This window comes from Megascapheus bottae, chromosome 35 (genome assembly GCF_031878675.1).
Source record: "Megascapheus bottae isolate mThoBot1 chromosome 35, mThoBot2.hap1, whole genome shotgun sequence".
NCBI lineage: Eukaryota > Metazoa > Chordata > Mammalia > Rodentia > Geomyidae > Megascapheus > Megascapheus bottae.
In genome coordinates, this window is record NC_143543.1 from 4839740 (window position 1) to 4861641 (window position 21902).

At 36.8% G+C, this 21902-nt stretch overlaps 2 pseudogenes; both read left to right on the forward strand.

The window, feature by feature from the left end:
* The first annotated feature begins 238 nt into the window (after positions 1-238).
* On the forward strand, positions 239-5277 carry LOC150042546 (vomeronasal type-2 receptor 116-like; annotated as a pseudogene).
* A 9769-nt stretch (positions 5278-15046) lies between these two features.
* LOC150042547 (vomeronasal type-2 receptor 116-like) overlaps positions 15047-21902 on the forward strand; it is a 54596-nt pseudogene continuing 47740 nt past the window's right edge.

The following is a 21902-nucleotide window of genomic DNA, read 5'->3' on the forward strand; positions in this document are numbered from 1 at the left end:
AGATTGCCTCCCATAGTTTGAAGAAAAAGTGGCAGTGCTAAAAATTATTCTCTTCCCTGGTATAGAAAATATATACCTTTAATGGTGCTGGTATATTTGATTATATTTATTTCTGTTGTGCTGCTTTTGAAATTTTTATTTTGCAAGGCTGTGGTTTCTCTTATTTAAATGTTCAGTTTCTGAGCCAGACTGTGTTACATGGGAGAATTTTCTTACTTATCCTTCCTTATGGTGGTCGATGCATAGTTTTGACATGGCCATGTCTGAAGCGAGTTACAACATATATAATTCTGTGTGTGTTGTGGCCCACGCCCTCCATGAATCCTTTGTTTATCAAAAAGAATTGACACTGACGAGTAATGGGAAAGGGATGCTGCCTTCCCCTACACAGGTAATTCCCTTTGTTGGAACTGCAAAGTCACATTTTTTTTAATTTCTGGTCTGTTTTCTGGTAAATACTTTAGCTTTTAATTTATGCTTTATTTTTATTTTTAAATTTTTATTGTAAAGATCATATATTAGTACATTTATTTTTTTAAAGTATCACCCCACCTCCTTTTCCCCTATTCCTCCATTCCTACTGTCCTCTCCCAAAATTGTAAACTTCATTTCTAACATAGAGTGTAGTGAGTATCATGTTTGTATTGGTTCAAACTTTTCCACAACATTCTGTAAGGGGATTTTATAGAGAATTAAATGAAGTACTTTCAGATCATTTTTTGTAAAGGTCAAAAGCAGCTTCTTTTCTTTTTATTTTGTTTGTCAGTCTTGGGGCTTGAACTCTGGATACTTTTCCTGCGCTCTTTTTCCTCTAGGCTAGAGCACTACCATTTTGAGCCACAGCTTTCACTACCAGTTATTGAGTAGTTACGTGGAAATAGGAGTCTCAAAGGGTCTTTTTTGACTGGGTTGCCTGCAAATTTCAATTCTCATATTTTAGTTTCTTGAATAGCTAGGATGATACAAGTGTGAGTATCAATTTATAAAGCTGAAAGGTTCATTTGATCGCTTCTTTGGGCAAGTCATTCAGTGCTTAGTTGGCCTGTTAAAGAGGTATCTGTGGTGACAGACATTAATGTAATGTCAAGATGTTGCTTGTCTTTGTACGTATCTTCACCTGAATGGTATGTAGGGGGCTTGTTGGAATTCTTGAAAACAAATAAAATGAATTCGTCAAAAATGGAAGAACTCCTCAGCAGTAGGGCATATTGATGTTTTCCTTTACTGTTCATGGCAGAATGTGTTGGTGAGGGCATTGGCTGTCAGCCAGATGGTCCCATCACATACGTCGATAGGGAAAGCAGTGGCCACCATTTTCATGCACACAGACAAAGTCCAGACTTGACAATTTCATCTTCTCAAAGCACAGACACTGATTTCTGAATTACATTATGAATCAGTGCCACTGTATGACTTCCAAAGTCCACACTAAATCCAGAAAATGTGGCAATTCATGTTCCAGATGATTTGTCACTTAGAATCACCCTTCACCTGTGCATTTTTTAGCTAGCATGGGACATGGATTTGTATTTATATATGATGCCAATTCAAACAAGACAGTTTATATACTTAAAGCACACAATAATGAAATTTCTAATGCTGACCTGAATAGTCAAATCAAAGTGCTATCTTGTGACTGCTTCAGCAGACAAATACATGAAGATCACAGACCCCTTAGGAGACATGCCAAGTCTTATGCATTCCAGGAGCATGCAAATGGGAGTTCTATTCTTTATGTTGCCATAACCTAATGTTTATACTTTGTGAGGTCAGAAAGCAAGATTTCACATCTAGAATGTAACCATTATATCCATAGTATTTGAAACATCTGAATGACAAGAGAGGCTTGGAAATTCCCAAAGCTCATCACTTAGTAGAAATCTGAGGAGCATCAATTCACAGACATTAATGAAGCCTTTGTTAATGAAGATCACAGGATTTTCTTACGTTGAAGTTGGCCTAACAATGTCTCATCTGTACCTAGAGCTGAGCAGAGGACCAGAAATAAAATTAATTTACTAATTCCTGGTGTGTATTTATGGGGGAAGATACTGATAATACAGAGCTTGATTTTTTGTGGCTGCCATTACCTGGGTAGTATCTAGAGTGTTAGTTGGATTTCTTGTCCAAAAAAGAACAATCTCATCACATGAGAAGCATAAAGAAAGATATGAAGGGCCTAGGGTTCATATATCGCTATAAAAGTGATATCTGTGATTTAGACCATGCTTTGAAAGCTTCAATTTGGGTTCTTCCTCATAGTCCTTCAGCATTTCACATATGAGCAAGACACAACATATAATGACATAAACTCAAGGAAATTTCATAGTGTTGGCTAGAAAGACATACTCTTTCACCATTATCCATTATCTTTAAAAGCTCCACTTTCCTCAATAGTTCAATAAGGTGAATGTCAAGACTGTAGTATACAAGTTATGTGGAATTTTTATTTTGGAATCTATACTAGAATTCAATGCAATGATTACACTTAGGCATGAAGTATTATGCTTGATAGTTGAATTATTTCACAACAGTGAATATTCGGGATTTCCAGATGATTTCCAAGTAGCTATTGATATCGTTCTTCCTTTCTTTATCTCAGATAACTCATTCAGTTTGCAGTGACAGTTGTGAATCAAGATTCAGGAAATCACCCAAGGACGAAAAGGCTGCCTGTTGTTTTTTGTTGTTGTTTGTTTGTTTGTTTGTTTGTTGTTTTTTTGCCAGTCCTGGGCTTAAGCTCAGGGCCTGAGAACTGTCCTTGGACTTTCTCAAGGCTAGAGCTCTACCACTTGAGCCTCAGCACCACTTCCGGCTTTTTTTTCTATGTATGTGGTACCGAGGAATCGAACCCGGGTCTTCATGCATGCTAGGCCATCACTTTAACCACTAGGCCAAACTCCTGGCCCCTGCCTGTTGTTTTGATTGCATCCCTTGCCCAGAGAATGAAATTGCTAATGTGACTAGAAAGCATATGTCCTATGTAGTCATTCTCCAACTCTCCACATTTTTCTCAATTCATCTAACTTGATAAAATATTTCTAAATTATGATGGTAAGAAAAAAAAGTACTTTCGCGATGATATTTCTTCTTTGTATGTGTATATGTGTTTGTGTGTGTGTGTGTGTGTGTGTGTGTGTGTGTGTGTATGGTGTGTGTTTGTGTGTGTGTGTGGTGTGTGTGTCTTCTGCCTGGACACTGTCCCTAATCTATTTTTCTCAAGTTTAATATTCTAATACTTGAGGCACAATTCTACTTACAGCCCTTTTTGTGGTTAATTGAGAATAATTTTCACAGAATTTTCTGTCCCACTGAATTCAAACTGAGATCTTGAAAATATCTTTCTAAGTTTCTATTAGGCCTGAGCCACTGGCACTTGGGAAAACTGCTTTTTGTAATAACACAAACTGTGGGGTTTGAATGTATAGGTGTTTATTTCAAGAAATTCTCTCCTGTCTCTATTCAGCACACTGAGTTGAACCTCTATCAAAAATAATGTGAAGTATTATTTAGAATAGTTTCTCCATGTATTTTTTTAAAATTAGGTTTCAACTACAATAAAACCCACAGAAATTTATTCCCACTGCTTACAACTGCTGTTTCCACAGAGAAAGTTATCAGAAAGCTGAATTTACTTTAACAATGTAGAAAGAAGTGTTATGCATACATAACATGACTACAGTGTTTTAATGAGTTCTTTAGTTCTTGTTCTACAGTTCGTGAGGTGAGAAATATAACGTGCTAAATTCAAGGGAGGACTAAAAGGCTTATATTAATGTTAGCCAAAAACATAGGAAAGTATAAGTTTGATTATCGATAATTTTGAATGGTGTTCACTGATTTGTGTATAGAGTAAAGAACATTAATATTATAGCATCATAAATTGTAGTAATTATTGTCAAGATACTAGAAATTACAAAACTATCGCAATATTACTATGTATGATAAGAACTAAAGGTAAAAAGGAGTTGCATTCAGAAAGTAAAAAATAGAGCATGGTGTCTCTCTCCTTTTGAGAGCACCCATACTCTGACAGAGTGTTTCCCTGCCTTTCTGCTTATGTAAGTGCTTCCTTGCTTACCTTCTTGCTTATTTATTCACTTAAAAAAGATTCAGAAAAGTTTCTTAACACTAAAAAATGGAACACAGGAATCAAGGTAAATTATGGTGGTAGAGAGATATAGAAATAGAATAGCAGATATTTCTTGAAGTATCTGAGAATTCTTGTTTTTACCATCATAAATACTGCCATGTTAAATTTACCTCTAAATGGTGATTGCCAAATTTCATTTGAAGAAATGATACTATGGAACACAGGCTAATGATAATTTATATTCCTCACTAGATATGGAGCAATATGTGAGGTGTCCAGATAATCAATATGCCAACTCAGAGAGAAACCATTGCCTCCTAAAATCTGTAAGTTTCATGGCTCATGAAGAAACCTTAGGGATGTCCCTGGACTGTATGATTGTTTGCTTCTCCATTCTCATTTTTATTGTTCTAAGAGTTTTAGTGAAACACTACAACACTCCAATCATTAAGGCCAATAACCAGGCTCTCAGCTACATCCTGCTCATCTCCCTTATGTTCTGTTTCTTCTGCTCCCTTCTGTTTATTGGCCGTCCCAACCCAATCACCTGCATCCTGCAGCAGACCACATTTGGAATTCTGTTCACCTTAACAAATTCCACAGTGCTTGCAAAAACTATGGCTGTGGTCCAAGTATTCAAGGTCACTTCTCTAGGAAAAAAGAATAAACTGGCTGTTGTTATCAGGGGCTCTTAATTTCATTATTCCCCTCTTCACCCTTACCCAGGTGGCAATCTCTGGATTCTGCGTCACAGCCTCTCCTCCTTCACTGACACAGATTCACACTATGAATATGTCCACATTGTCATCGTGTTCAATGAAGGTTCCTTCACTGCTTTCTATTCTGTTCTGGGATATCTTGGCTCCCTGGCCCTGGCCAGCTTTGCTGTTGCTTTTCTTGACAGGAACCTGCCTGATGCTTCCAATGAACCCAAGTTCCTAACATTCAGCATGCTGGTGTTCTGTAGTGTCTGGGCTAATTTTCTGCCAGTATATCATAGCACCAATGGGACGATCGTGTTAGCTGTGAAGATATTCTCTATCTTGGCTTCCAGTGCAGGGCTCTTAGGCTGCATCTTTGCCCCCAAATGTTACCTCATCATGTTAAGACCAGAAAGAAATTCTGCCCATGGCTTCAGATATAAAACACATACTAGCAGAAAAAAGCCTACCCTCCATGACTAATGTGAATGGTCATGTGGTAGAAGATCTGAACTTAATCCGTATTTCTTTCCTGGTATTACATTACATGATAATATAGAAGTTACTTCAATGAGGAGGAGATCGAATGAAGATGGCGGCGATTCAGTGTGAGCCGTTTTGAACTCCCACCAAGATACAAGTTCTGGCTGCCTAGGGGACAGTTCTCTACCAAAAATTGATTGGCACAGAACTGCTGAATGCAGACAGAGGCTCACAGAGCCTGCTGAAGCCAAGAGCCGACACCCGGCCGTGCACGGAGCTGCTAGCTTCACGGAGCCGGAGAATCCAGCAATTTTTGAGTACCTCTGAGGAGAATTTTCCACTTCTGCTCACAGTACAGCATTGGGATGGTGCCCCCTCATGCACCAGCTGAGAGCAGGACCATCTTGACTGCTGGCAAAGACCTGGCCAAAGCAATTGGAGCCTGAGAGGTGGGGCTGGCAGTGCAACCATTCTAACTGGCAAAGGGTTTCCCAGAGACACCTTACCCGGATATCAGACCCTGGTGCTTATGAAGTCTGTCCCTAGCGCTGAGTCACAGACCTGGTAAACAAAGCCACCCACAAGGTGCTGGCAGTTTGGCCTAGGGGTAGATTGCTTGCCTAGAATGCACGAAGACCCGGGTTCGATTCCTCAGTACCATATGCATAGAAAAATGCCACAAGTGATGGTGAGGCTCATGTGGTAGAGCTCTAGCCTTGAGAAACTCCAAGGATAGTGCTCAGGCCCTGACCTCAAGCCCACGACTGGAAAAAAAAACAAAGCCACCAGCAAATCTTTCAGCTTTCTTTTCCCAATCAAGCAATCTGATCCAAAAAACAGCAAAGCCAAATCAGAAGATAAAAAGAGTTTTTGAAGTGTTTGGATCCAGAATTTAGTGGAGATACAAGTTTCCAACCCTGCCCACCACCCCTCCCCCCAAAAAACCTGAAGAATACCCTTTTATGTTGTTCTTGTTGTTCTTCTACCCCTATTCATTCGCATTTTTCGGAGTTCTTATTTTCTCTTTGCCATTTTACCTACACCTTTTATTAATGTTATGATTCATTCCTTTTTTATTTCTTTTTCTTTTTCTCGTATCTTTTCCTGCATTCCTTCTGCCACTGCGGTCGTTCCTAGAAACACAGTGACAGCTCTGGGTGTAGTCTAAATAAAAATGGTATCTATTTTGATACTGAACCTGATTTTTAATTTCCTGGTTCTCAAACCTAGAATCTCTTGGCTAGGAATTCACAATACGGAGGAATGTTCCCCTTTCCCCAATCCTTTTTTTCCTTTTTTGTTGTGTTCTCTTTTGTTTTGTTTTGTTGTTGTTTTGTTTCTTTTTTCTTTTTAAAATTTGTACCATTGAAATCTCCAATATCTACCTCCCTCTTTTCTCTATATATTCTTATTACTCTTCTTATTTTCTGAAGTTTTATCTAAGTTCTTCTAAACTTTGAACAAAAATATTATACCTGTCTATCACCCTAGGTCAATTATCCTTACACTATACCTTTTATTCATTAGTATAATTACTTACATTCCTGCATTATTCTTTTCCTACCTCCCTTACTGTATTTCATATTATTTTTCTATCTCTGGTCCTCTGTTCATCCTTCAACTCTTTTTTTTGCCAGTCCTGGGCTTGAGCTCAGGGCCTGAGCATTATCCTTGGACTTTCTCAAGGCTAGAGCTCTACCACTTGAGCCTCAGCACCACTTCCAGCTTTTTTTTCTATATATGTGGTACCAAGGAATCGAACCCGGGTCTTCATGCATGCTAGGCAAGCACTTTAACCACTAGGCCAAACTCCTGGCCCCCATCCTTCAACTCTTATAATGCATGGATCTACATTTGATGGTTGTTGAGCAATGCTGTGTATCTAGGTGTTCAAATACATTCTATGTTAGGAGGGACTCACACACAATAGAGATTGGATTAAGGGGCTTACAGTTTTGGTCATAAATCGGTAGTTTGTGGTTGTATAGATTTGTATGTAAGTGCACAACAAGAGAGAGTGATATTACCAATCTAAAAGTGTGAACATCTATTGTCAGCCAACCAAAAAGTTCAAGGTTGGGTATACCCGTAAAATTATAACCTGTTTAGTATTAATCTTGCTTCCATTTTCAAATGGAAAGAACAAGAAACTCAAGAAAATTGTCAAATCAAGGAATAGCATCTCCCACCCAATATAAACAGGCAATGGAGCCATCAGTGGCAAATCTAGAGGAGAGTATTCCAAGTGCTATACAAATGCAATTGATAAACATCATTAATGAAAAGTGTGAAAACATAAAGAAAGAGATAAGGGAGGAAGCCATAGCTAAACAAGAGGAAAAGGGGAAGCCATAAAGGAGGCCATAATAAAGGTTTTTCAAAAAAAATGTATGAGTTCATAGAATCCACAAACAAAAAGGAAACCGAAATCCAGCAAATGTCCAAAGAGAATAAAGCTGCTGAGATAACCACTCAAAGGAAAATTAAAGAGCTAAAGAAATCCATGCATGATCTAAAACAAGAGATGCAAGGCATCAAAAATGAGCAATTAGAAGCAAGGGAGATGAAGAATAAAGTACAAAGCAGGTTATACAATGAAGAAGAGAGAATTTTTGGGGTTGAAAACAATTTAGTTGCTATAGAGAAATAATAGGAAATGAGTCAATTCAAATCTAGGAAATAGGAGAAAATGCTTTAGGAGGTCCAAAATACAATTAGGAAGCCTAATTTAAGGCTAATTGGTATTGAGGAGGGTCTAGAGAAAAAGGTCAATTGTACTGGAAATATACTTCAGGGAATCATCTCAGAGAACTTCTCAAATATCCAGAAGGGCAGGCCCATCCAGATATAAGAAGCATTTAGAACTCCAAACAGGCCTGACCAGAAAAGAACATCCCACTGCCACAGTATTATCCAAACTGGATCAATAGAGACCAAAGAAAGGATCTTAAAGGCAGCCAGGGAGAAGGGATCAATCAGCTACAAAGGCAAACCAGTCAGAATAACCACAGATTTCTCAGCAGAGACCATGCAAGCAAGAAGAGATTGGAAGGATATATGTCATGCCCTAAAGTTAAATAACTACCAACTAAGAATACTGTACCCAGCTAAGCTCTCATTCATAACTGAGGGAACAATAAAAACATTCCATTCCAGGGAATAACTTCAACATTATATAGCAACCAAATCAACATGACAGAAAATTCTTAAAGATGTTCTACACATAAAAAACCAACACAAATATAATACAGAGAAAGAAATGGTACCTAAAACTGATACCATCTAAGTACAACAAGAACTGGCAAAACACAGGGCCTAATGAAAGCTTTCTAAAATGGCAGGAACTAATAAATATTTCTCAATCCTGACTCTCAATATCAGTGGACTTAACTCCCCATTTAAACGACATAGACTATCTGGTTGGATCAAAAATCAAGGTCCGTCATTCTGCTGTCTTCAAGAGACACATCTTACCCAAAAAACAAACATTTTTGAAATTGAGAAGTTGGAAGAAAATTTATTAGGCTAATGGCCCCCATAAACAGGCTGGAGTTGCCATCCTCATATCAGATAAAATGGACGTAAAACTTAAATTAGAAAAGACATGCTACTAAAGGGGTCTTTCCTCCAGGAGAACATAACCATCCTATATATCTACACACCTAATCTCGGAACACCGAATTCATCAAGCAAGTTTTACTTTCACTAAAAACATACCTAGATCGAAACACACAGATTTTTGGTGACTTAACACACCACTCTTACTTATGGACATATCAACCAGGCAAAAACTCAACAGAGAAACCATAGATTTGAACAACTGTATAGACCAACTAGATCTTACAGACATCTGCAAATTATTCCACCCAGCAACAACACAATATATGTATTTTCAGGAGCACACGGAACATTTTCCAAAATAGACCACATTTTAGGGCATAAAACAAACCTGGACTGAATCAGAACCACTGAAATTTTTCCCTCCACTCTATCAGACCACAAGGGCATCAAATTGGAACTAAAACCCATCTCTACCAATGAAAACCCTGTAACTCATGGAGACCGATCAATACATTGTTGAATCACCAATGAGTCATCGAGGATATCAGAACAGAAATCCACCCATTTTTGAGATTTAACAAAAAGGAGCACACAAAATACCAGTTCCATTGGGACTCAGTAAAGGCAGTACTCAGAGGAAAATTTATAGCTCCCAGTGCCTACAATAACAAATTGAAAATATCACAAACTAACAATTTAATGTGTCCCTTTAAGCTCCTGGGAAAAGCAGAACAAACCAACCCCAATTCCAGTAGAAGGAAGCAAATTATCAAAATCAAAGCAGAATTAAATCAGTTGGAGTCCAAAAAAAGCAGTAGAAAGAATGAAAAACAAGGAGTTTGTTCTTTGAAAAAATTAACAAATTGACAGGACCTTAGCAAATCTTACCAAAAAAAGAAGAGAGCATACCGAAATAAACAAAATCGCAGACAAAAATGGTAATATCACGACAAAAATTACCAAGATCCAGAGCATCATGAGGTAATACTTCTCAAAACTTTTTGCCAACAAATTTGAGAATCTAGAAGAAATGGATGAATTCCTAGCCAATATTAACATATACACCCTGAACAAAGAAGAACTAACCCAACTAAACAGGGATATTTCAAGCATTGAAATAGAAATGGCAATAAGGGACCTTCCACCTAAGAAAAGCCCAGGGCCAGATGGATTCAAAGCTGAATTTTATAAGGTATTCAAAGCAGAGCACACATCCATACACTTCAAGCACTTCAATGAAATTAAAAATGAAGGCTCTTTACCAAGCTCAGTCTATGAAGCCACTATAACCCTCATCCCCAAACCAGACAAGATTCATCAAAGACAGAGAACTATAGACCCATTTCTTTGATGAACATTGATGCAACACTTCTCAACAAAATACTGGCCAAACGTCTACAACAACTCAGCAAAAAAAATATACACTCTAATGAAAGTGGATTCATCACAGGGAGGCAAAGATGGATCAACATTCTCAAATCAATTCATATAATTCAACACATCAACGGGAGCAAGGACAAAAATCACATGATTGTCCCCAAAGAATCAAACATCCCATTAAAAGATGGGCCAAAGACTTAAAGGTAGTCTTATCTAAAAAAGAGACAAATATGGTCTATAGAAACACAAAGAAATGCTCAACATCTCTGATCATAAAAGAAATGCAAATCAAAACAACTCTAAGATTCCACCTCACTCCAGTTAGAATGGCCAGGAAAACTAATAACAGATGCTGGAGGGGCTGTGGCCAGGAGGGATCACTACTACACTGTTGCTAGGAGTGCAAATGCATTCAACCACTATGGAAAGCAGTATGGCAATTCCTCAAAAGACTAAACATAGCGCTCGCCTATGACCCAGCAATTCCATTACTAGGCATTTACGCAATTGTCCATAAACAAGGATATAGTAAATCCATGGGCTCAATGTTCATTGCAGCACTATTTACCATAGCAAAGCTATGGAACCAACCCAGATGTTCCTCAGTTGATGAGTGTATCAACAAGATGTGGTACTTGTACACAATGGAATTCTATGCTTCTATTAGAAAAAAATGACATCACCCCATTTTTAGGAAATGGAAAGACGTAGAAAACAATCATATTAAGTGAAGTAAGCCAGACTCAAAGGAACATATGCTAAATGTGTCATAATCAGTAGAAACCTTGGGCTCTCTTAGCAGAGATATACAATAGAACAAAACCTAGATACATAAGGCCATATAGTATGACACTAAATTCAAGGGCCTCCAGGATGTGGAAACAAAAGGCTTCTAATGAATGAGTGTTGTCCTTAATGTCCTATGTTACCTCTCATCTCTTTGCTGTCCCTTGGTTTCTTCTGGTTATCTGATATATTGTATATATGCACATTTGGATATTTGAAATCATATAGGGAAGGGAGGAAAACAAAATACAACATCCATTCATGTTGAAATCACTAGAAAAAATAGGAATAAGAGGTACATTCCTCAAAATAGTTAAAGACATATATGAAAAACATACAGCCAGTATTATACTAAATGGTGAAAGACTGGAACCATTTACCTTAAAATAAGGAACTAGGCAGAAATGCCCACTCTCTCCACTTCTGTTCAATATAGTGTTGGAACCCTTAGCCAGAGCAATAATGCAAGAAAAGGATATCAAAGTATCTACAAAGGGAAAGAAGAAATTAAACTATCCCTATTCGCAGATACACTGATCCTCTACTTGAGTCACCCAACAAACTCCACTCCCAAACTCCTAGAATTAATAAACTACTTTAGCAAAGTGGCAGGTTGCAAAATTAACCTTCAGAAGTCAGTAGACTTCTTCTACACCAACAATTCACAAATGGAAGGCCAAATCAAGGAAATGAACCCATTCACAATAGCCCCCAAAAGAATAACATACTTAGGAATAAACTTAACCAAAGATGTAAAGGAATTATTCAATGCAAACTATAAAAGCCTAACGAAAAAATTAAAGAGGACACTGGGAAATGGAAAGACATCCCATGCTCATGGCTAGGGAGAACCAACATAGTGGAAATGGCTATATTGGCAAAATTGATATATAAATTCAATGCAATCCCTATCAAAATCCCAAGGACATTCTTTATTGAAATAGAGGATTCTTAAAATTTTTATCTTATATTTAACTTACTACAAATGACATTATGAAGTAGTTCGTTCTGATATTCTATACATGTGCAAACTACATTTAAACTAAATTTGCCTCCTCTTTCATAGATTTTCGACTAAAGAAATCTAGCTGTGATTTTGAGTATCTACCTCTGTTTTACAGAACTTTTGCATGAAAATTGGCTGTTTGGTTTTATACAGATGTAGATTCAGCACAAATGTGAATGGATTACAAATAAGAACGTTTGTTATCCAGGCTGGCACTCAGTCCCGACACCCAGCAGTGTGTATTCTTGGGGGAATATATTTTTTGCCAGTCGTAGGGACTGAACTCAGGGCCTGAGCACTGTCCTTGGCCTTTCTCAAGGCTAGAATCCCACCACGTGAGCCACACCACCACTACTGGCTTTTTTTCTATGAATGTGGTGATTTCTGAATTGGGAATTTTAATTTCTACATTATACATGTTCTGGTAATTAGGAGTACAGAAAATTATTTTTGAATAATTATAATAATCTGAGATAGTAATGAGGATGAGAGAAAAAGAGAAAACAATCACAAAAGCAATCAAAATACTTAAGTAAATAACAGAGATGTTACAGTGAAAATTTTTCATTGAAGCTATTGAGATGAAACATTAAAGGCAAACAAATCTGCAATGGCATTATAATCCTCCCATCATTTGTAATATTGGACATCTAATTTTATGCTGTTCTATAAAAATGTTCAAATATATTTACCCTTTGCAAAAAATTGTGTATGATTTTCTAGCATATTTACAATGTTAAAATATTCTCAGCTCTCTTGTATAGAAACTCTTACTAATAAGTTTGATACATTCTTGTATATTCTTCTTGTTCATAAATGGTTGTACAATTGGACAGGATAATTTCATATATCTTGTACAGGTCTGGTGAAATGTATTCTCTTAACTTGTCTTGTCTGGGAATATCATCATCCATTTAACCTTCATATTGAAATGATATTTCTGCTAGGTTCAGGGATGTTGTTGAATAGTTTGTAATTTTACCTTAGAGTTTGGCCTTATATTTTTTTTATTTTTATCTGAATACATGTCTTACAATGCTCTTCTGCTTCTGTGCTTTCTAGTGAAGAACCAGTTGATACAGACATAGGTGCATGTAATTGTTATCGCTCTCTTTACTCTTCTAATCTAGAGAAGCTTCCATAAACATGTATACATATAAGGCACCTTGCTGTAGATGTATTCATATCTTGGTTAAATACTTGATGACCTTTTAGCTTTAGAGAGGTTATATAAGCATCCTTCTCTACACGGGGAATTTCAAATTTTGTCATTACTTATAATAATAATCATTTCAACTTTTGCTTTCATAACCATTTACTGAATCTCCAAAACAGAAATGTTTGCTTTTTGAAATAATGTTGTCAGATTGCTGCTCCACATGTGTATGTTCAATTAGTTTTTCTTCACACTCACTATTTTCTTCTTCTTGGAATATATTATGAGAATGGTAATCATTCATTTTGAAATGTGACATATACATACACTTCGTTTAGAGCAAATTCATCCTCTCTCTTGCATTTCTAGCTTGCCTCCATTGTTTCCTCTTTAAAATGTGTTTTGATTTAATATTAATTTCTTCATAATGTGTGTGTATTCACACAAACCCTTGCACAGATGAAGGAAAGAAAAATGATATTTACATCACCTTTACTCATCTATTATTTTCATTCCAGTTTCTCAATTTATAAATATATTAGGAAGACAGTAGTTATCATTGCATTTTACAATGGTGACCATGGCATTGGGGTTTCAATGTAAAGCTTACTTACAATTCTCTCTTCTTCCCACATGTTGGAAGCTCCTTTCTCTATAAGGAAATACTTAAAGTTGGATAAAAGTGTTGTGTTTCATTAGATAAACAAAAATAAAATTCACTGGCCTGATATATAAATTCTTTTTCTGGTTGATCTGGCAGTTAGAACTGTTCAATAATTTGGGTCTGCTAGTACAGCTTTCTATAGACTCTTGCTTAAGTGATAATTTACTTTTGAAAGCTGCTCTAAAAGTGAAGATTTGTTAATTAGCCTGGCCTGGCATATAACCACATAACATAAACTTTGATTCAAAACACAAGAGTTTTCACAGACTTGAGTTACTTATTACAAGGGAAAGACAAAAGTATATTTGGTGTCTCTAGTGAATTATATAGTATTCTAAACATTCACACACATAGGCTAAAGGATCATACCTAATGGAGTGGTTGAAAAAGCCTTAGGAGATATGTTCAATTGATCATATAAAATAATGTTTTATGAAATTAACTCCAAAAACTGCGACAACAGATATTTCAGTTTCGATTGTTGCTATTATTTGTTTTCATTTCCTTTATCCTTGTATATTCTACATAACCATGTTTTTTCTACATAAATGGTAGAAGAAAGTTGAAAAGTAAACTGTGTTGCTCACTAGACACTATGTGGGTAGTGAAGTGTATAGTTTGTGGGTGGAGACAGGAAGGAAAACCAGGAGAGAGCAACAAAAGGGGAGAGATGGTTCAAAAAGAATTATACTTGCTATTCACTTCCTGATTCATGTAACTAATCCCACCACACATCAACCCCACTATAACAATAAAAGGTAAGAATCATTAAATAAATAAAAATGTATTATTTGCAGGGCAAAACTGCTGTTCATGAAAGACTATGTTATGTTTGACACACAGCAGATTTATTGTGAAATGTAAGGTAGCAGGGACTAAACAAGCTGTCTTTCTTGACTCAAGTTTTTTTTCTGAATCCCATTCATAAAAAATTCTATTCATGTCCTTATCTAATCATATATACAAGGATAAGACACAACATTCCCATAGAAATTTTCCTAAATTTCTATACTAATCACACAGGTTAATCGTCAAGAACTACCTGTTTGTTTTGGCCTTGACATTTGCTATTGAAGAGATCAACCAAAACCCTGTTCTACTTCATAATTTGACTCTGGGATTTCATATCTGCAATATTCAATTTGGATTTCCAAAGGCATTTAAAAATCCCTTCATTTGACTCTTTGGGAAGTACAGTAGTCCAAACTACTCCTGTATGAGCAACAGCAAGTCTATAGCAGTACTTAGAGGACAATCAGGATTAACATCTGCACAGATAGGAACACTGCTGGGCCTCTACATGTTTCCACAGGTGAGGGTGGGAAGAGTGGGGCAATATTTAAAGATGGGTAATTTGGTGCCATTTCAGGGGCTAGAAGAGAATTAAAATAAGGGACCAGATTTACAAATCTAGCAAATTTTATGATACCAAAGAGTGAGTATTCAAGGTTATGGGCTGAGTATTGTCCCATTCTTTGGAAAGGGATTGGAAATTTAGATCAGACAAAGGGATTATTTGGAATCTTATGTCTTATCAATAATTTTCTTTAAAAGGAAATGGCTTGAAAGTATAAAGATATGCTGGTTTCTTACACCTGTAATCATAGCTACAAAGGAATTATCTAATTAACTAACAAAAAGCAGGTAATAAAGTGTGGTATACCCTTGTAATGTGTTCTAAACTTGAGGGAAAAAGCAAAGAAACTGCATGAGATTCTGAGGGTGAGTGGAGCTGTGCTAGCAAACACAAACACACATGTGTGCACACATGCACGGAGAAACACACACAGAGGCACAGAGGCACATGTACAAGTTATTAGGTTGAATGAAGTAAGTCAGGCTCCTATTATGTAAATATTAAAGAAAAACCATGAGCATAAAATAGGATATACATGCAGAACAGGGCCAGAGTGTGGCCTAGTGGTAGAGTGCTTGCCTAGCATGCATGAACACCTGGGTTCACTTCTTCAGTATCATATACACCGAAAATAGCCAGAAGTGGTGCTGTTTTTCAAATAGTAGAGTGCTAGCCTTGAGAAAGCTCAAGAACAGTGCCCAGGCCCAGAATTCAAGCCCCAGGACTAGAAAAAATTCAGAGAAACATAAAATTTACGTTAATAGGTATACACAAACACACACACACATGTATGTATATGAGTAATGTGGAAAGTATGTTACATATGGGGTAAAATTCCAGGGCATAATCTCTCCAATCAAATAACAAACAATTTAAAAACAAACCAAACACCATATAAATGAGTCATATCTTAGGTGGAATGGGGCTCATGGGTTGTGCATGGGGTCAGAAGAATAGGGAATATATATGTTGGAAAATACAACATAATATTCAATGTACATATGTGATAATGGAACTAGGAAAGTCAGGAATGGGTTGGGTTGATATAAAAGCAAGGAGTTGACCGAATCAGTGACAAAGTTCAAGAGACAATTTACATGCAAAGTAATATATTGTAGAACTAAAACACTTTTTCATATTTTTTGAAACCTGAAAAACCCAACTTTTGCTTACTTTAACTGATTACTTAACATGTATCTTCACTGAGATTGTGTTGTATAGAATTTTTCTCATTCATTTACAATCCAATTTTCATTCCCTTTAACTTACCTTTGTGTCTTTTGATCATGCCCTGAGTGACCATCATAAGTTTCCTGCTCTCTATCAGATGGCCTCAAAGGATACATGGGTAGCTACTGCCATGGTCTCCTTATTGCTTCACTTCACCTGGAACTGGGTGGGATTGTTAACTTTACAAGATGAGGATGGTTTGCGGATTGTTCCTGAGTTGAAAGAACAGATGGCCAACAACAGAGTTTTTGTAGCCTTTGAGCTAACAATCCCAAACTATACCCTGTCATTTAAAGTTATGGCACTTTATAACCAGATTAATAATGCTTCAGCAAATGTCCTCATCATATATGCTGATAATGAATCGCTACTAAATTTAATGATGTGTATTGAGCAGTATTTAATAAAAGGCAAAGTTTGTATCATGAACTCACAATTGGATTTAACCACAAAGAGAACATATTTCATGCAAGGTTCATTTCATGTGCTATACATTTTTTCACACCATTCCCCAGAGCTTTCTGGATTCACAGATTTTGTCAAGGCAGTTAGCCTTTCCAAATACCCAAAAGACTTGTTCCTTGCTAGGCTGTGATCTTTCTCTTTTAATTGTTTACATTCTGAGTCTGACTGTGAAACATGGAAAAACTGTCCTCACGAAGCTTTCTTGGGTTGGTTGCTTAGGCACATTTTTGATATGACTATGTCTGAACACAGTAACAATATACACAACGCTCTTTATGCTGTGGCCCAGGCTCTGCATGAACTCCTTCTTCATCAAGCAGAAGTACAAACAATGGGAAAGAGGATAGGTATAGTATCTTCTTCTGTACAGGTAAGGCCTCTTTGGATGACACAAACTATAAGCCAAGTCACTTCCTAGAGGTATTTCTTACCATATCACATTAAATATTTCAGATATTTTTCCAAAACTGAAGAAATTATACTTCTGTAAATGTTTGTTAGGCAATCTAAACATGTGCTCTTTAGAAAGCATGCCAATAACAAGGACGAAATGTATTCCAGGTTTTACGAATTCTTTAAGATACAAAGAGACTCAATATATTTGTAACTAATGTTTTGAAAAAGAACAAATGTATACACTTCCCTATTAGTTTCTATGGTCTACTGAACAAAAGTAACTATATATATATGTGTGTGTGTGTGTGAGTGTGTGTGTGTATGCATATATATTTGTAAGTGACCTAGTTGCATTCTACTGTAGGTATTACAGTTTTCAGGAACTCAAACTATAGACTCTGATAGAGTTTATGCTTGTGACAAACTGGAAATTGCTGTATGAAAAATGTCTCATTTATGATTATTTATGTGAAATAACAGTCTCTTGAAAAATGTTTTCTGCTCCTTTGCCAATTGATCAAGATTCAGAAAGATTATTTTTACTCCTTCAAAGATTCTCCTCTGGAGTACTTCATTAGATCTTTCTTCTACCCTTGAATTCTGAATCAGAGATTAAAAGCAATCAGAAACTTTTCTCAGTTCAGGCTTTCTAACTGACCCTTGGAATATACTTCACAATAAGATAATGTATCTCTTTCTGATACATTATTTTCTGAAAAATATCATTGTTTTACAATCCTGGTGGAGATCAGGTGATTTTAGATGACAGCAGAAAATTGGTGGCAGGATATGACATTGTGAACATTTGGAGTTTTCCAGAAGGTCTTCATCTTGATGTGAAAATAGGAAAATTTTCTCCAAATGTTCTACAAGGTCATCAACTGTCTTTATCTGAAGATATGATAGAGTGGGCCATAGAATCAACAGAGGTGGCTAGAATCAACAGAGGTGGCTTGCATTTAACGGTAAAGTTTTAAGGATATAAAGGTTAACTTTACCTTAAAAAGGTATAGCCGAATGGATGGGAACAAGTGATTCCTATAACAGTAGCTATTCAGGTCTGATTACTACGTGTTTGAAGTCAATAAAAGCAGAAATACCTGGTCAATGTTATCTTAATTTAACCACCACAAAATCAGGTCTGTGTGCTGGTGACTGATGCATGTAATCCTATCTAATCAGGAGGCTGCCTTGCTCAGATATAAAACTACAGACGAATTTTAAGCCTAAGAGGATAGCAAGGTCTGTGAGACTCTGTCAATATATAACCAATAAAATAAGCTTGAGCTCTTGGTCAAATGGTATAGTGCTAAATTTGAGTAAGAAAAGGTCAATTATACTGTCTGGACCCTGAATTCAAGCTCCAGAATCAGTATCCCCTTAAGAAAGTGTAAATTTGTTATAACCTTGTTATAAGTTATCTGAGGGATCACTTTATGTGTTTGAATCGTTTATTTTGATCTCTTATGTGGAAGTTCTTTTAATTGTAGGTTGGTCTGCTACACAGATATTTTTTTAGAAAGAAATCATTGAATGAAATCATTGAATTTGTGAGAAAAAGATTCTCACAGTACAGATACTGGAAAAGTAAGAACATAATATGTATATGTGGTTCACATAATCTTAAATAGGGAGCTCTGTGCTTTACCTTATAGCATGTTTTTTTAATTCTTCCTCCTTGCTCTTTACCATTTTACAGATGAGTAGGAGACATGAAATGACATGAATTCAAGGATGCTACACAAAATTTTACATTCTCAATATTAATCTCTGAATTATAAAATTTCATGTTTACCAGTAGCTCAACAGACTACAGAACAACCTGATAGCACATAAGCCTTTTTGGTCACATGATGTGCAAACCGTAACACCATTTAAATAATGGACTGGATTTATATGTGTAGAAGTACTGTGTTTCATAATCCAATTATTGGAAATAATAGAACTTTGGGAGATTTAGGAAAAAGGCTAAACAGATATTGGCACTCATTTGATTTTTTCAGCCTACTCACTCTGCCTGCAGTGAGAGTTGTGCTCCTGGATTCAGGAAATCCTCTCAGAAGGAAAAGGCTGCCTGTTGCTTTGACTGTAATCCTTGCTCAGAGAATGAGACTGCTAATGAGACAGGTATGTTCTCGGCTTTGGGAGAAATTTATACTCTTACCTAGTGTCCCCCCAAATCCATGCACATGTGTGAGAATGTTGTGATTAAGAATCAGTCTTCCTTCTCTTACTTAGTAATTTAATTGTGACAATGGATGATACTGCTTTGTTTTTGCGGGTCCTGGGCTTGAGCTCAGGGCCTGAGCACTGTCCTTGGGTTTTCCAAGGCTAGAGCTCTTGAGCCTCAGCACCACTTCCGGCTTTTTGCTATATATGTGAGGTACCAAGGAATCGAACCCGGGTCGTCCTGCATGCTAGGCAAGCACTCTACGACTAGGCCAAACTCCTGGCCCCTAATACTGATTTTGAAAAAAAAATACAGTGGGTTCTGAATTACGTATATGATTACCTTTTCTGGAGTCTATTGTATTCATGTTTATTCAACTACTCCGTAATTTAAATTTGATCTTTGTCATATTATGTGAAAGACCCTTTTAATAACAAGGTCTCATTTCTCTCCAAATTATTTTTATATTATAAAGGAAACACAGATGTTCCACAGCTTTGTTTCTTTGTTCTTGCAGATATGTTCTTAAAACAGAGCAAGTGTTGGGTCTGGTTTGACGTAAGAAGAAGCTACAAATGTTGTACATATCATTAATTTATACCTTCAATATATGATTTGGTTCTGGGTTCCTTACTGCATGACAGGTGAGTAGCAGAGACAAATACAACTGCAAGGAAGAGTCACAGGGCAAGTACTCATATTGCACATAGACATACAGGAGAGTACAAGCTTTCCTATTCACCTTGTTGAGTACATTGAGTTGTGCATGAAAGGATGAGAATTATGATGGAAGCCTGAAGAAATATAGAGAATTATTGTTAGGTTATTAGATATGCAAGACACACCATGCATGCTCCTCATCTCAAGTAAACAACTTCAACTTGGATTGTGGCAATCAATATGAGAACATATTAGATATAAAAATAGTAATGAGCATACCTTATAATATTTAGTAAAACCATTGTTTTTCCTAGTAATTATTGACATGTCAAAAATATATCTACATAAGGATTTATTAATTTCCTTTTAAATTCTTTAAAATTACCTAATTGTTATTTGAGTTCTGCACCATACGAGGAGCAATGTGTGAGTTGCCCAGATCATCAGTATGCCAAGAGAGAGAAACAAGCACTTGCAAAGAGCAACAAGTATCCTGGGTTATGGAGAGCTGTTAGGGATGGCTTAACATGTGTATCTCTTGTTTTTTCTGTACTCACAGCAGTTTTTCTTGGGGTGTTTGTGAAACATCAGAACACCCCTATTATCAAGGGTAATAACCAGGCTCTCAACTACATCATGCTCATCTCCCTCATCTTCTGATTTCTCTGTCCTTTGTTCTTTATTTGCCATCCCAACACAGTCACCTGCATTCTACAACACACCGCATTTGGAGTTGCATTCACTGTAACTGTTTCTGCAGTCTTGGCTAAAATTCTAACAATAGTTCTGGCTTTCAATGCCCTTCTTCTGGGAGAAGGATGAGGTGGCTGCTGGTTTCAGGGGCACCTAACTTCATTATTCCCATCTGCACCCTGATCCAAGTGACTCTTTGTGGAATCTGTCTGGGAACCTCTCCTCCATTCATTGACACATATATACACTCTGAACGTGGCCACATCATTATCTTTTGTAACAAAGAGTCCCTCACTGTTTTCTACTGGGTTCTGGGATACCTGAGCTCCCTGGCCATGGCCAACTTCACTGTGGCTTTCATGACCAGGAACCTGCTTGTCACCTTCAATGAAGGCAAGTTCCTGACCTTCAGCATCTGGTATTTTGCATTGTCTGGCTCACTTTCCTGCCTTTCTACCACAGTGACAAGGGGAAGCTTATGGTGGCTGTAGAGGTCTTCTCCATCTTGGTCTCTAGTGCAGGGCTCCTGGGCTGCATCTTTGCCCCCAAATGCTACATCAACTTGTGAAGACCAGATAGAAATTGTCTGCATGGGTTCAAGGGGAAAAAACGGACTGGGAATAACAAATCCTCTTATATGAAACCAACATGATTTTTCAAAAGTATAGAAGATTTAGAATAAATCTACTCTGAATTTTTCTATCAAATATTACTTCATATGTTTGGAATCACTTCATTTACTAAGTGACTCTTATGCCTTTCTCTAGTAATGTTACACTCAATAGTTCTAGCCATAAATAGCAAAATTTGTATTTCAATCTGTGTATTTTTGATGCTTTTTAATTAGTCTGGACTTATCTCATCATTTCCACTACTATATTTTTACTGTTGCCTCTTCTTTTACTTTTTCTTTCATAATTCTTTGCTAAAATTTGTGTTTTGATTACTTGTCCTGGAGCTTGAACTTAAAACATGGCTATGATCCCTGGGTGTTTGATTAAAGCTGGGGCTTTACCACTTCAACCACCAACATCACATTTCGCTATTTGCTGGGTAATTAGAGATAAGAATTTTTCTTCAGGTTGTATTCAAACAGTGATT